Genomic DNA, 12,867 nt, shown 5'->3' with positions numbered 1-12,867 from the left:
CATAACCCCCTTCATTGGTGACAACTTTAAGAATACCCAATCACTTATACCAAAATCTAGCCCTATTCTTCTAATATCTTCATATCACTTGTGTCAACTTTGGGCTATCTCCAATCACCGTTGAATCACTTTAACCTTTTACATAGCTTGATGATCAAGATCAGGCTCGACTAAGAGAGTTTTACCCACTTCAAACAATCCAATTGGTGATTTACACTTTCTTCCATACAGAGCTTCATTGGCACCATTTTGATACTTGAATGATAGGTATTCTTGTAGGTGAACTCAATGACAGGTAAATGATCATCCCAACTACCTTTAAGGTCCAATGAACAAGATCATAGCATATCTTCAAGTTTTTTAATGGTACGTTTTGCTTGTCCATCTGTTTGATGGTGAAAAGTTGTACTTAGATTCTCTTGTGTCCCCAAATTTCTCTGAAAAAGACTTCCAAAAATTTTGCAATAAATTGAGCTCCTCGGTCTGATATTATAGAGATTGGTACTCTATGTAGTCAAACTATCTCTTTGATATATAAAATGGCATACTCTTCAACTATATAAGTCATCATAAGTGGTAGGAAGTGTGCTGATTTGGTAAGCTTATCAACTATCACACATATGGAATCAAAATTTCAAGATGTACGAGGCAAACCTGTGATGAAATGTATGTTGATCATGTCCCACTTCCAAATTGGAAGATCTATACGTTGCATATAACCCCCAGGCTTTTGATGCTCTACTTTAATTCTTTTACAAATTGGACATTCGGCAACAAATTCTGCAATGTTCTTCTTCATGTCACCCCACCAGTACATTCCCTTAAAATCATGATACATTTTAGTTGACCCCGGGTGGATGGAATACCTTGAATGATGTGCCTCTGTCATAATCCTCATTTTTAGCCCATCTACATTAGGCACACATAATCTATTTTGGAATCGAAGTACTCCCTCTTGCGTTAGCTCACATGACTTTGTCATACCACATTGTACATTCTCATTAAGTAGTAATAGTATGGGATCTACATATTGCTTCTCTTTCACTTCAGCTACTAATGAAGATTCTGCCATATTCAAATCAATAATTCCTTCATTTGGAGTTTCATAAAGGCAAACTACCAAATTGGCTAGTTGGTACAGATCTTTAGTCAACCCTTATCTTTTTATAGATGGTGCCATGGTCTTCCGACTTAACGCATCTGCTACCACATTTGCTTTCCCCGGATGATACAAGATGTCAACATCATAGTCTTTTAATAATTCATGCCATCTTTGTTGCCTCAAATTTAAATCCTTCGGATTAAAGATATATTGCAAATTCTTGTGGTCGTTATATATGTCAACATAAATCCCATACAAGTAGTGACGCCATATCTTTAAGGCAAATATAACCGCTACTAGTTCTAGATCATGCGTCAGATAATTCTTCTCATGTGGTCGCAATTGTCTTGAGGCATATGCTATGACTTTACCATGCGGCATCAATACATATCTTAAGCCAATTCTTGAAGCATCACAATAAACTGCATACCCCTCTGTGCCTTCTGGAAAGCACCAATATAGGTGTAGAAGTCAACTTATTCTTCAGATCTTGGAAACTCCTTTCACATGCATCATTCCATTGAAACTTGGAAGCTGTGAGTGTTAATTTTGTTAAATGTGTAGAAATTGAAGAAAAACCTTCAACGAACCTCCTATAATAATCTGGCAACCCTGGAAAACTATGAACCTCCATAGGCATTATAGGTCTTAGCCAATTCTTCACGACTTCTGTATTTTGAGTATCAACCATTATCCCTTCATCAGATACAATATGACCCTAAAAAGCCACAGATTTTAACCAAAACTCACATTTAGAGAACTTCGTATATAGCTTACAATCACGAAGAATTTGTAACACCTGTCGTAAGGGACTGGCATGGTCCCTCTTTGATCTCGAATAAACCATAATCATATATAAAAACAATTATGAACGCATCTAAGAATGTCTTGAACACCCTATTCATCAAATCCATAAAAGCTGCGGGCGCGTTAGTTAGTCCAAAGGACATGACTAGAAACTCGTAATGACCATACTGTGTTTGAAAAGCTATCTTGGGTATATCATTCTTATTGACCCTCACTTGGTGGTAACCTAACCTCAAATAAATCTTTAAAGAGCACTTGGGACCTTTCAACTGGTTGAATTAGTCATCAATTCTCGGAAGGGGATATTTGTTCTTAATAGTCACCTTATTAAGTTGTCGGTAGTCAATACACATTATCAATGAGCCATCTTTCTTACACACAAATAACACTGGTGCACCCCATGGGGACATACTAGGCCTTATGAATCCTTTTTCGAGCAAGTCTTTTATTGTTTTTTTAACTCCCGTAATTCTTCCGGGGCTATTCTATACGAAGGAATTGAGATTCGTGGAGTACCTGGAATTACATCAATACCAAACTTCACATCTCATTCTGGTGGCAAACCTGGAAGATCTTTAGGAAATGCATCAGAAAATTCATTTACCACTAGAATAGTTTAAAGAGCTGGTAGCTCCACATCTGTATCTTTCACTCTAACTAGATGATATATGTAACCCTTTGAAATCATCCTTTTTTCCTTAAAATAAGAAATAAATTTACCTCTTGGTGCACCAATATTACCCCTCCATTCAAGGACTGCCTCCCTTGGAAAATGGAAATACACCCTCTTATTGCGGCATAACAAGAAGTCAACCAATCCATACCTATTATAGCATCAAAATCTACCATTTCTAACTCAACCAGATCAGCCATTATATCAAGACCACAAATAGTTATTATACAATTTAGATACACTCTTCTAGCTATAATAGATTCACCAACCAGCGTAGATACTTTAAATGGCTTAACTACCAATTCTAGTATTATTTTGAACTTCCCAGCAACCAATGGAGTGACATATGATAATGTAGAACCCGGATAAATTAATGCATATACATCATGTGAAAATATGGACTATGTACCTGTAACCACATATGGAGAAGCCTCTAAATTTTGTCGATCTGCTGACGCATATGTATGATTCTGAACTACACTAAAGCTAGATACTCCTTTAGCACCTCTACCACGACCCATAGGATGTACACCTATACCTGAATGAGGTACCGATGATGATGATACAATGGATGATCCAATAGGTTGTGCCATACCACCCATACCTCTTTGTGGGCATTCCCTCATTATATGCCCCGACGTACCACACCAAAACCAAGCATTTTTCCCAAACCAACATGCACCTAAATGAAGCTTTCGACATTGTTTACATGGCTGTCGAGGAGACCTTAATTGGATTATACTCTCTTGCTCTTGATACCCCACTGTTCGTGAACTTTGGCTCTCACTTCTTTATCCAAACAGGTTTTCTTTGGACCCTTGAAATTGTGGTAGAGCACTACCTATAGGATAAAAAAATAATGGCCTAGGCGATCTATTTGAAAACTAGGGCCTAAACTCACCTTGGGATCCCATAAACTGCCTTGTAGATTCGGCCCTCTTAGAATACCCTCTTTTCAATTCTTGTGTTCTTCTTCTTTGCCTCTGATCCTTCATTTTTTGTGAAAAATCTTGTATCCTTGCAATGTTCACGTCTTTGTTCGAAGAAGAAATAGTACAATCTCTAACCAGATATGGGTCTAATATATCCAGATATCGACGAACTCTATCATCCGTAGTAGCCACTACATTAGGCGCATACCTAGAAAAAGAGTTAACTTAGACGTTGTACTCCCTCACACTTATATTCCCTTGGAAAAGATTCAGGAACTAATCTGCACATGCCTCTCAAATCTCAAATGGAAGATAATGATCAAGAAATGCCTCTTTGAACTCTTTCCAAGTAGCTGAAGGTGCATCGATACCCCTAGATCGTTTCTAGTCTTAATACCAAAATATAGCCTCCCCATTGAATCTATATGTTGCTAGCTTAACTGTCTCTTTACCTGATACATGCATGACATCCAGAGCCCTTTGGATTTGATCAATAAAGTCATGTGGGTCTTCATTAATATCTGATCCGATGAATGTGGGAGTATCCAATTTAAGAAAATCCTGGGTCCATAGGCTAGCTGCCCTACCAGTACCTGTGGTTGGAATAGTTTATCCTTGAACTTGTCGAGCAACTATACGAGCAAACAATTGCACTGCACTCTTTATATATTGGTCAATAGCATTAATAGGTGGTTCTGAGGATGTGGTTCTTCTCCTCCTTACTTCTTCTAGAGATAGAGGAGTAGAAGAAGTTTGTGATACAAAGTCAGCTTGAGGCTCACTTTGATTAGCTTGTCTAGGAAGTGACTTGCTGGTCCCTTCACCGGCAACCATGTCTACTCGCTTACTTATATTCTTACTCCTTTTTGTAACTGGCATAATCAAGACTCTACATAGACACGGCTTTATAGACTCCCTAGGATGACCTGCTCTGATACTACTTTTATCATGCCTCAAATCATATTGGGGCGGAAACGCACCCATAGTCGTAAAGGCCTGAGATAAATAATCCATAACCTTGTACTTCTCATGCATATAACTAAGACAACCAAAGGTTCTAACAAACATGATATTATGCATCGATGAGAATATCTACATTGGCAAGCACAAAAGTATATATACAACACTTGGCCTTTGGGGCCACCACATCTAAAAGACAAGTCACTGCCATGTTTAACTTTATATTTGTCTACAAAGCCTATAAAAGATACATAGACTAAGTTAGGGTTAGGACAAACCCCCTCCCTACTCTTGACTAAAGAACAATACCAAAACATATGGAATAAATCAGAAAGCCCCGAATCAATTTGGAGCTCACCAATAGTCACTGAATAGCCTATTTTTCTACTAGTGAAGTGTACTAGCTGAAGCACCTATGCCTGCAACATGAAATATGGGTCCCCCTTGAGAGACGTCAGTAGGAAAATATGTACTGAATATGTAAGGATGAAGGTAACAACACATGATACAAGAGCCCAATAGAAATCAGATACCAGTGAATAAATAGTGATAGTAGACCACCTTTATATATTTGTAGGATCAGGTACATTACATTTGTTTCTTTATTTTACCTTTCTTACTTCATAATCTTTGTAAGTCATATAATAAAAATGACCAGCTGATAAGTGGTAAATAGACAAATCGGGATTAGCCCATACTAGGATTACGCTCTTGAGCTACCACCCGTAAATAAATGTTAGGATTGGCCCATGCTAGGCTTATGCCCCTGAGCTACCACCCACATATAAAGGTATTGAGATCGGTCCATGCTAGGCCTATACCCCCGAACTACCACTCGTTTTATAGATTTGCACTACATAGTTTGTTTAACCTTTGAGATTATTACTTTGGTGGTCATAACATTATGGTACCTTGAAATAGTAATATACCAATAAGAGACAGGTAAATGGGAACTTAATGCAAGAAAAATGAGGTAGGGAGCTGTTGGAACACAAATGAAGTGTTTAGGAGCTGAAAATATCACATGGGTCTTATTTGAGTAAACGGAGAACTCCTGAAATTCTCTAGTGAAAATAGATGTGCAGGTTTAATAATAAGCATGTATTGAGGTGGTTTAATATGTAAGAGAGTGGAAACAAGGTCATTGACTATATGGGATATAATACACTGCCATTATGTAACACTTGTTATAGGATAATCTTGGAAGCTTACTTGATGGACTAAATGTCCGATTTCATGCCAAAGAGTGAAAAATAGAGTATGCCTTATATACCTGATTATATAACTCTGAAACTAACCAAACTTGAATTCCCGCCTTTCATATTTCTTATCTTCAATAGAAGATATGGTAAACTAATATTAGCAACCAACCGACAGGTTTGGGCTATTTAACTTCATAGTAATCGGGCAGTAAGCTCTTAATCTATCAATTAAGGGTGTTATTTTAACCCTTTTCTCTTCCAATTACACCCACATATCATACATGTCCTTATAAGTTTCACTGAAACCACCTTGGCATCATTACACATTTAAAATTATACGTAAAACAGATTGGGCAGTAAACAAATGCAATAATTAGTTCGGTCGTATACCGCCACACCTTTCTTCTATATTTCATTGTAAACTAGTCACACCTTTCTCCAATATCAATCTGGTATCCCATAATATGTACATACAAAATAGTCCATAAAACAATCACAAATCCCTTTTATTGTAGCAATCACTTATTGAACTCATAATCTCTTAAGTTCTTAATAACAACACATTCATAATCTCTCTCAAATTCATATATAAAGAGAACAAAATGGAGCAGTCACCTTACCTTAATTCTGCAACTTATACTTGAATTTTAACTCCTCAAGAACTTTAAATTTCACTTTCCTTCATACTTTAAACCAAAGAAAAAAAGAGATGTCTTAATAACAAAGAAAAAGTGATCAAGTAGCTGTTCTATATTCTTCCATGTATTTATAATTAGACACCTATAGCATATTTTCCTAATCTTCCATGAGATAATTATGCTAAAACTTGAGTTTTTTCACTTAACTTAGCTTTCAAAGATGAGGGTTTCTTCAAGAACCCTAGAAGGTATTTTAGGGCTACTATTGTTATCCTTGTTATGAAAGGGAGAAAGCTGAAATTTAAAATGGAATATTATGGTTAAAATGAGCAAAATGGCAATCCATATTGATCTTATATTTAGTCCTTATTATTGATCTCATTTCCAGCCATAAATTAGTCAAGTAGGTGATGCACCTACTTAAGGGTTCAAGCTTCTCAAAATTTCAAAGTAGGTGATACAGCTACTTGCTTAAATTCTTATTTTGGGCTCAATTAACTTGGGCTTTTGGCAGATTTATGTGTTGGGCCATTTCTCCATGTTCTTCCTCTTTTCTTCAATTTGGCCCAAATGTGTACACTAGTTTAGGCCCAAATCTGGTCCATAGTCGTGGGTCCATTAATTTGGTCCAAAAAGATTAAGTATGTGACTCACCTACTAGCTTAATTATGTCAAGCAAGCACCTGAATTTTTCATTTTATTTCTAGCTCCTAATTCCTTTAATCTAACTTTCAACTTGTACACGCTTGGTCAATTTAAATTTTCGATCCAAATACCAGCTTACAATCCCAAGTTTAAGTAGTTGTATCGATGTTAACTTGATTGTGTGACATAAAAATGTATGGGCAGCATCTATAATTTCATCTCCACCATTAATACTTGTATAACAAATCTCATTTGTTACCTATACCACAAGGCTATGCCAATTTACATATAAATAGGGAAAGTACATGTAATTTATGGAGTGTCACAATAGTCATATGTTCCTCCACAAAGGTAAACCATTCATCCAAGTAGACTGAGTCCCATCTATGTATAGGAGATGGATCAGGAAATTATCATTGCAACATAATAACATGGAAAATCAAATGAACAATATCAAAATATAGAGGTAAGGCTAACTCATAATCCACCTCCACAATAGAGTGAAGAATCTCAAAGGTTCCAATATATCTGGGGTTGAGCTTGTCTTTCCTCCTAAACCTCATCGCACCCTTCAGGGTGATACACAGAGTAATAAATAATCAACAACTCGAAATATCAAGGAATAAAGTCTATGGTTCACACAACGCCTTCTTCCTACTCTAAGATACCCTAAAACTATCCAAATTTATCCTTACCTATCCAACGTCTCCTAAAGATAGTCAACACCATGAGATCTAATCTAGAATATCTCAAACTATCCAATCGGGGAACTACATCACCTACTATATAAAGCCACAAAGGGCTCCATCTCAAAAATTTAATGGTAACTATTATTTTATGCGAATTCTTCCAAGGCTAAGTATTACTCTCATTAACCTCCAAAATCCATAGCACAGGCTAGAGAAATATCCTTGAGAACATAAATAGTCCACTTTGAATAACTATTTGTATGTGGGTGGAAGGTTGTACTAAGATTCACTTGAGTACCCATTCTTAAAAGCTCTCCAAAATCTAGAAGTGAACACAGAATCCCAATCTAAAATGATTGACATAGGCACACAATACCAATAGACTATATCATGATAACGCTTAACTCACTCCCATAATTAGGGGTAAGGTGGTCGTTATCAAGTAACCCAATTTGAATTATGGTCGAATCTTTAGGAGTGAAATTATAGACTTTAAACTTTATGGATGCTCAAATTACAAAGAGATTACCCAAAATTCTACAAAAAATGACATGTAAAATGAATTGGGGGATTTGTTTTGAAACTTTTCGCAACAAACATAAACAAGTACTTGATAAATGAAACTATTACTTAAGGTTTGGGTGAAATGTTGGGATTTTCTATACCAAGAGGTAATGCATTTTGGTTGGTGTTGGTTCATCATCAAATTTAGTTGTTAACCAGGAATAGGGTAGGTCGAAGTTCATTAGGTTCAATATTTCAACAAAACCACAATGATTTCACCCATTGACTCTTTCGAGAACCTAACAAGTCTAGCATTTTCATAATCGCCCAAGACCTCAATCTTGTATCCTTATTTCTAGGATGATGCTCTTGACATGGTTTACACTCTTAATAAATTTATTTCTAAGATTGTAAAAGGTAGTAAACCATAAGATCAATTGTCCACTATTGGTTTGTCCCCTGATAACCCTCTTTTGATAATGTTATGGGTTACCTAATATTAATTTTTATCTCTCTTTCGATGATGACAAAGGGTTTCTAGAGCTTAAAGTTATCACCCATCAACCCCATTTGAAGATTTAGGGCTTTTACCTATCAAATTCCAACCTGTAAGCTCAAGCAATGGTGGAATCCATACTCAATAACTAAAATCCATGCAAACAAAACAATACCCACACATAATTACACCCTAGTTCAACATAATCCTAAGACTAAATTATTTAGCTACTCATGACGAAGGTAAATAGAGATATACCATAAGGATTATCCAACATATTCATTCTTTACAAAAAGTCAAAGAAATTTAACCTTCAAAGTTAATTACACACTTTCCCAAAATTAGGGATTCAAGTCTTGAATTCCAAAATTTCTTATGAGCTAAGCTATCCTAAAAAGGCATGGGTTTTAGCTTAAATATAGCTTGGGATGTGTCCAAGAGCTTTTACAGATCTTCCCCTGGGCATATTTTTACTTAACCATGATCGCGCATGCCTATTCCTACCACGACCATGCGACCGCAGTTATTTGCCATGGCCGTATTGCTCTGACCATCTAGACTGACTGTGAATGCGGATAGAGGGTCGTGGTCAGGGTAACCGAGGATGATGTAGTCCAGCTTTTTAGCTGCACTCTTTCTTGCTCCTTTTTTATCATTTTCAGCTCCAATCCACATCTTTTGGTCTCATCTTCTTAATGCCTGTACAGAGTAGATATTTGTGCTTTTATCTATGGATTTTGTCCTATTTATTCATTCAAAATAGGGTAATGTGAACAAAAAATTAGTGCTAATGAATGGTAAACTCACCACTCATCATCTTACAAACATATATATGGGCTAATCTCTCGGCATTGTAGTATATTTTAATATGAATAAAATATGCAAACTTGGTCAATAGATCCTTAATGACCCAAATACCATTAAAACCATTAAAAGTATGAATCAAAGAAATAACAAAGTTTATGGTGATCTGCTCCTACTTCTACTCAGGAATGACCTACTTCTAAATCATTCAACGAAGTTGTTAAAAGCTCGATCTTCATCTGCAACAACATTGGTAATGAGATATAAAGTATTTAATATCTCTCTTTATGCTGCTCCACCAATAATGTTGTCTCAAGTCTCTATAAATCTTAGTTGTACCTGAGTGAATAGAGTACCCAGAGTTGTAAGCCTCTAACAAAATCAGCTGAATTATGTCATTGATTCTCAAAACACAAATAAGGATATCAAATCTCAGGACAACCTCAATATCTATGGTAGCCCTCTTGTACTCACCACTAAATACCTTATCACGGATGATGCAAAGCCTTTTATCATCAAACTGGCAATCTTGAATCTGCTTAAATAGGGAAGACCTTGGCTCAACACTAGTAAGAATCCTTCTAAGGTCTGAAATATTAAGTTGCACCATCAAGTTAGCTAGGGATTAAATGTCACGTGCCAATGGCCTCTGAGAAATTAAACTACAAGTCAAGCTACCCTTACTAACTTCCTTCCTACTCAAAGAATATACAACCATATTTTCCTTGCCCAAATAATACAATTTAAAGATATCATAATCCTGAAGAGACTCTATCCATCTATGTTGCCTAGTATTAAGCTCTTTCTGGGTCATAAGATGTTGAAGACTGCAATGATTTCTGAAAATCTCACAATGCAAACCATAAAGATGCAAGCAACTCAAAACCACTAGTGGGATAGTTATCCTTGTGTGCCTTTATCTACCTCAAAGCGTAAGCAATAACAAGACCTTACAGCCTCAATGCACAACCTAAAGTAACACCAGAAGAATCACAGTACATTATGAATCCCTCATCCTTAACAGTAAGAACCTAAATAGGACTCAAACTAAGAAACTCGTTAAGCCTTTAAAAGCTTGAATCACACCCCATGGACTATCATAAAGGAACCCTCTTCCGAGTCAATCTACTTATAGATTCTAAATAGTAGCAAAACCCCTAGAAAAATCATCTATAATAACCAACTAAGCCAATGAAGCTACTAACCTCAATTGTAGATGTAGGCCTAGCCTAATCATGAATAGCCTCAACCATTATCGGGTTTACCTTAATCCTATCCTTAGACACCATATGTCTCCAACTCAAGAAAAAACTCATACTTAGAGAATTCAGAAAAAAAATATAATATCTCAAAGCATGGAGCACAATCCTCAAAGGTTGTTAATGCTCCTCTCTAACCATCGAATACCGAAGGATGTCATTGATTAATACAACCACGAAGGTATCCCAATAAAGCCTGAACACTCGGTTCATCAAATACATAAATATGGTTGGGGATTCATTTACCCAAAAGACATCACTAGGAACTCATAATGATCATAATAGGTACAAAAGGTTGTCTTGGGATATCCTCAGCCCGAATCCTTAAGTGATGGTACGCTATCCTTAAGTCAATCTTAGAAAACACTGTTACTCCCTGAAGTGGATCAAAAAAATCATTAGTACGAGGCATAAGACAATAGATCTTCACTATTACCTTATTCAGTTGCGTATAATCAATACATATATGCATACAGTCATCCATATTCACAAACAACATAAGTGATTCCTAAGGAGAAACAAACGACCTCTTTTTATTGCCCCTTAGGGTGTTACAATAAATCTACTCCATAAGCAGAGAATGAACAAAAACCTCAACAAAAGACCTACTCATAATAACCAAACTCTATGTAGACATACAAAAGGTAAGTATCAATCCCCGAATAGAACAACGGACCCTCTAGTACTTATAAGTAATAATATAAGTAGCATGCCTAGCCAAATCATGAAAATAAGCCTCATACTCCAAAATGGTCATGGATCCTTGCTCTAACCTTGAGAACTAATCCCTCAAATGATACCTATTTCTATAAGGCATATACTTCTCCATGAAGATCTTAAAGAACAACATCCATATAAAAGGAGAAGATCCAGTTATCCTAGAATCAAGATGACCTCCACCAATGTAGAGCTGCAAAGTTCAACTAAAAAGTGGTGTAATCCACACCATGACTCTCAAATAGGACATAATTATGGAGCTCATCCTCACACACAATTAGAAATTCATAAGCATCCTCGACATGTGCACTACAAAACCTAGGCAGAGCTAATATCAAGAATATATCCAACATCTTCTTCTCCTCCACAGAAATAGTAGGCTAGACAACAACTAAATGAGCAACTACCGGCTGAACGACGGCTAGTGTAGAAGGTACCTCAATAATCTAGAGTTGCAACTACAGGTTGTACCCCTACCTCTATACCATTTTGGTTAGTAGATTGCACCATCTGATGGTGCACCACTAACCAAAGCCAAAAGATAAATGAAAGAATCCTTGAGCCTTAAAAAGGAATAAAAAATAGTGATAAATCTTAGCTATTCCCTAGCCCACCACTGGTTGGAGTGGAAGAATCTAACTCAGGAGCAGGAATATAGTTTGGAGAAGGCCCCTATCTCAAAGCCTAGATAGGAACACATATCAAGGATATCTATAATCTCTAGGTCATCCATGAAAAGTCATAGAGTCCATAGTATTGGTTTTGAGACCCTCATTTCGTGTAGCAATAGTCTGTGTCCTAGACATTTTCCATAGAGTGAACTGAAAGAAATGCTTTAAAAACTAACTCAAACTCTTAGAATGAAATATGTGAGAGAGGTAAAGAACCTCTAAAAATGTCCCATAGCCCTCGAAATATAAGAAATAGACATCATTATTCCAATATGCAAGAATCTACTAGACCCTTGCTCTTATACCAATAATACCAGTGAAACCTAAGCTCTAATACTAATTTGTCACTACTTGATTTACTAGTTATGTTGTCACCTACTCTATTTTTCCTGTAGGTAAGCTTAACAATATTCTAGAACTAGATGGAATATGCTAAATTGGTAGGAAATAGTGTAAAAGATGATGATTAAAAATTAAAGATCTAAATAATAATAATATATTCATAAAGGTCTAATATATAAATAGAAAACAAACAAGCATCTCAAGACTTTGTAATGTCGTCACAAGAGCTACTAAATAAGAACTATGAGTACTAAAAAGTCTAATACAATATATCTCAAAAATTAAAGACTAGACATAGATAAATAGAAGGAAAAAGGATAACTTCGACTACAAGAGCTTACCCAATCTACGAAATCAACTCTATATGAACGTCAAATTAGTCGTATCAACTATTACTCAAATCTGCACAAAAAAGGTACATTGTTT

This window comes from Capsicum annuum, unplaced genomic scaffold (assembly GCF_002878395.1).
Source record: "Capsicum annuum cultivar UCD-10X-F1 unplaced genomic scaffold, UCD10Xv1.1 ctg2101, whole genome shotgun sequence".
In the NCBI taxonomy this organism is placed as follows: Eukaryota; Viridiplantae; Streptophyta; class Magnoliopsida; order Solanales; family Solanaceae; genus Capsicum; species Capsicum annuum.
This window is presented reverse-complemented; position numbering follows the sequence as displayed.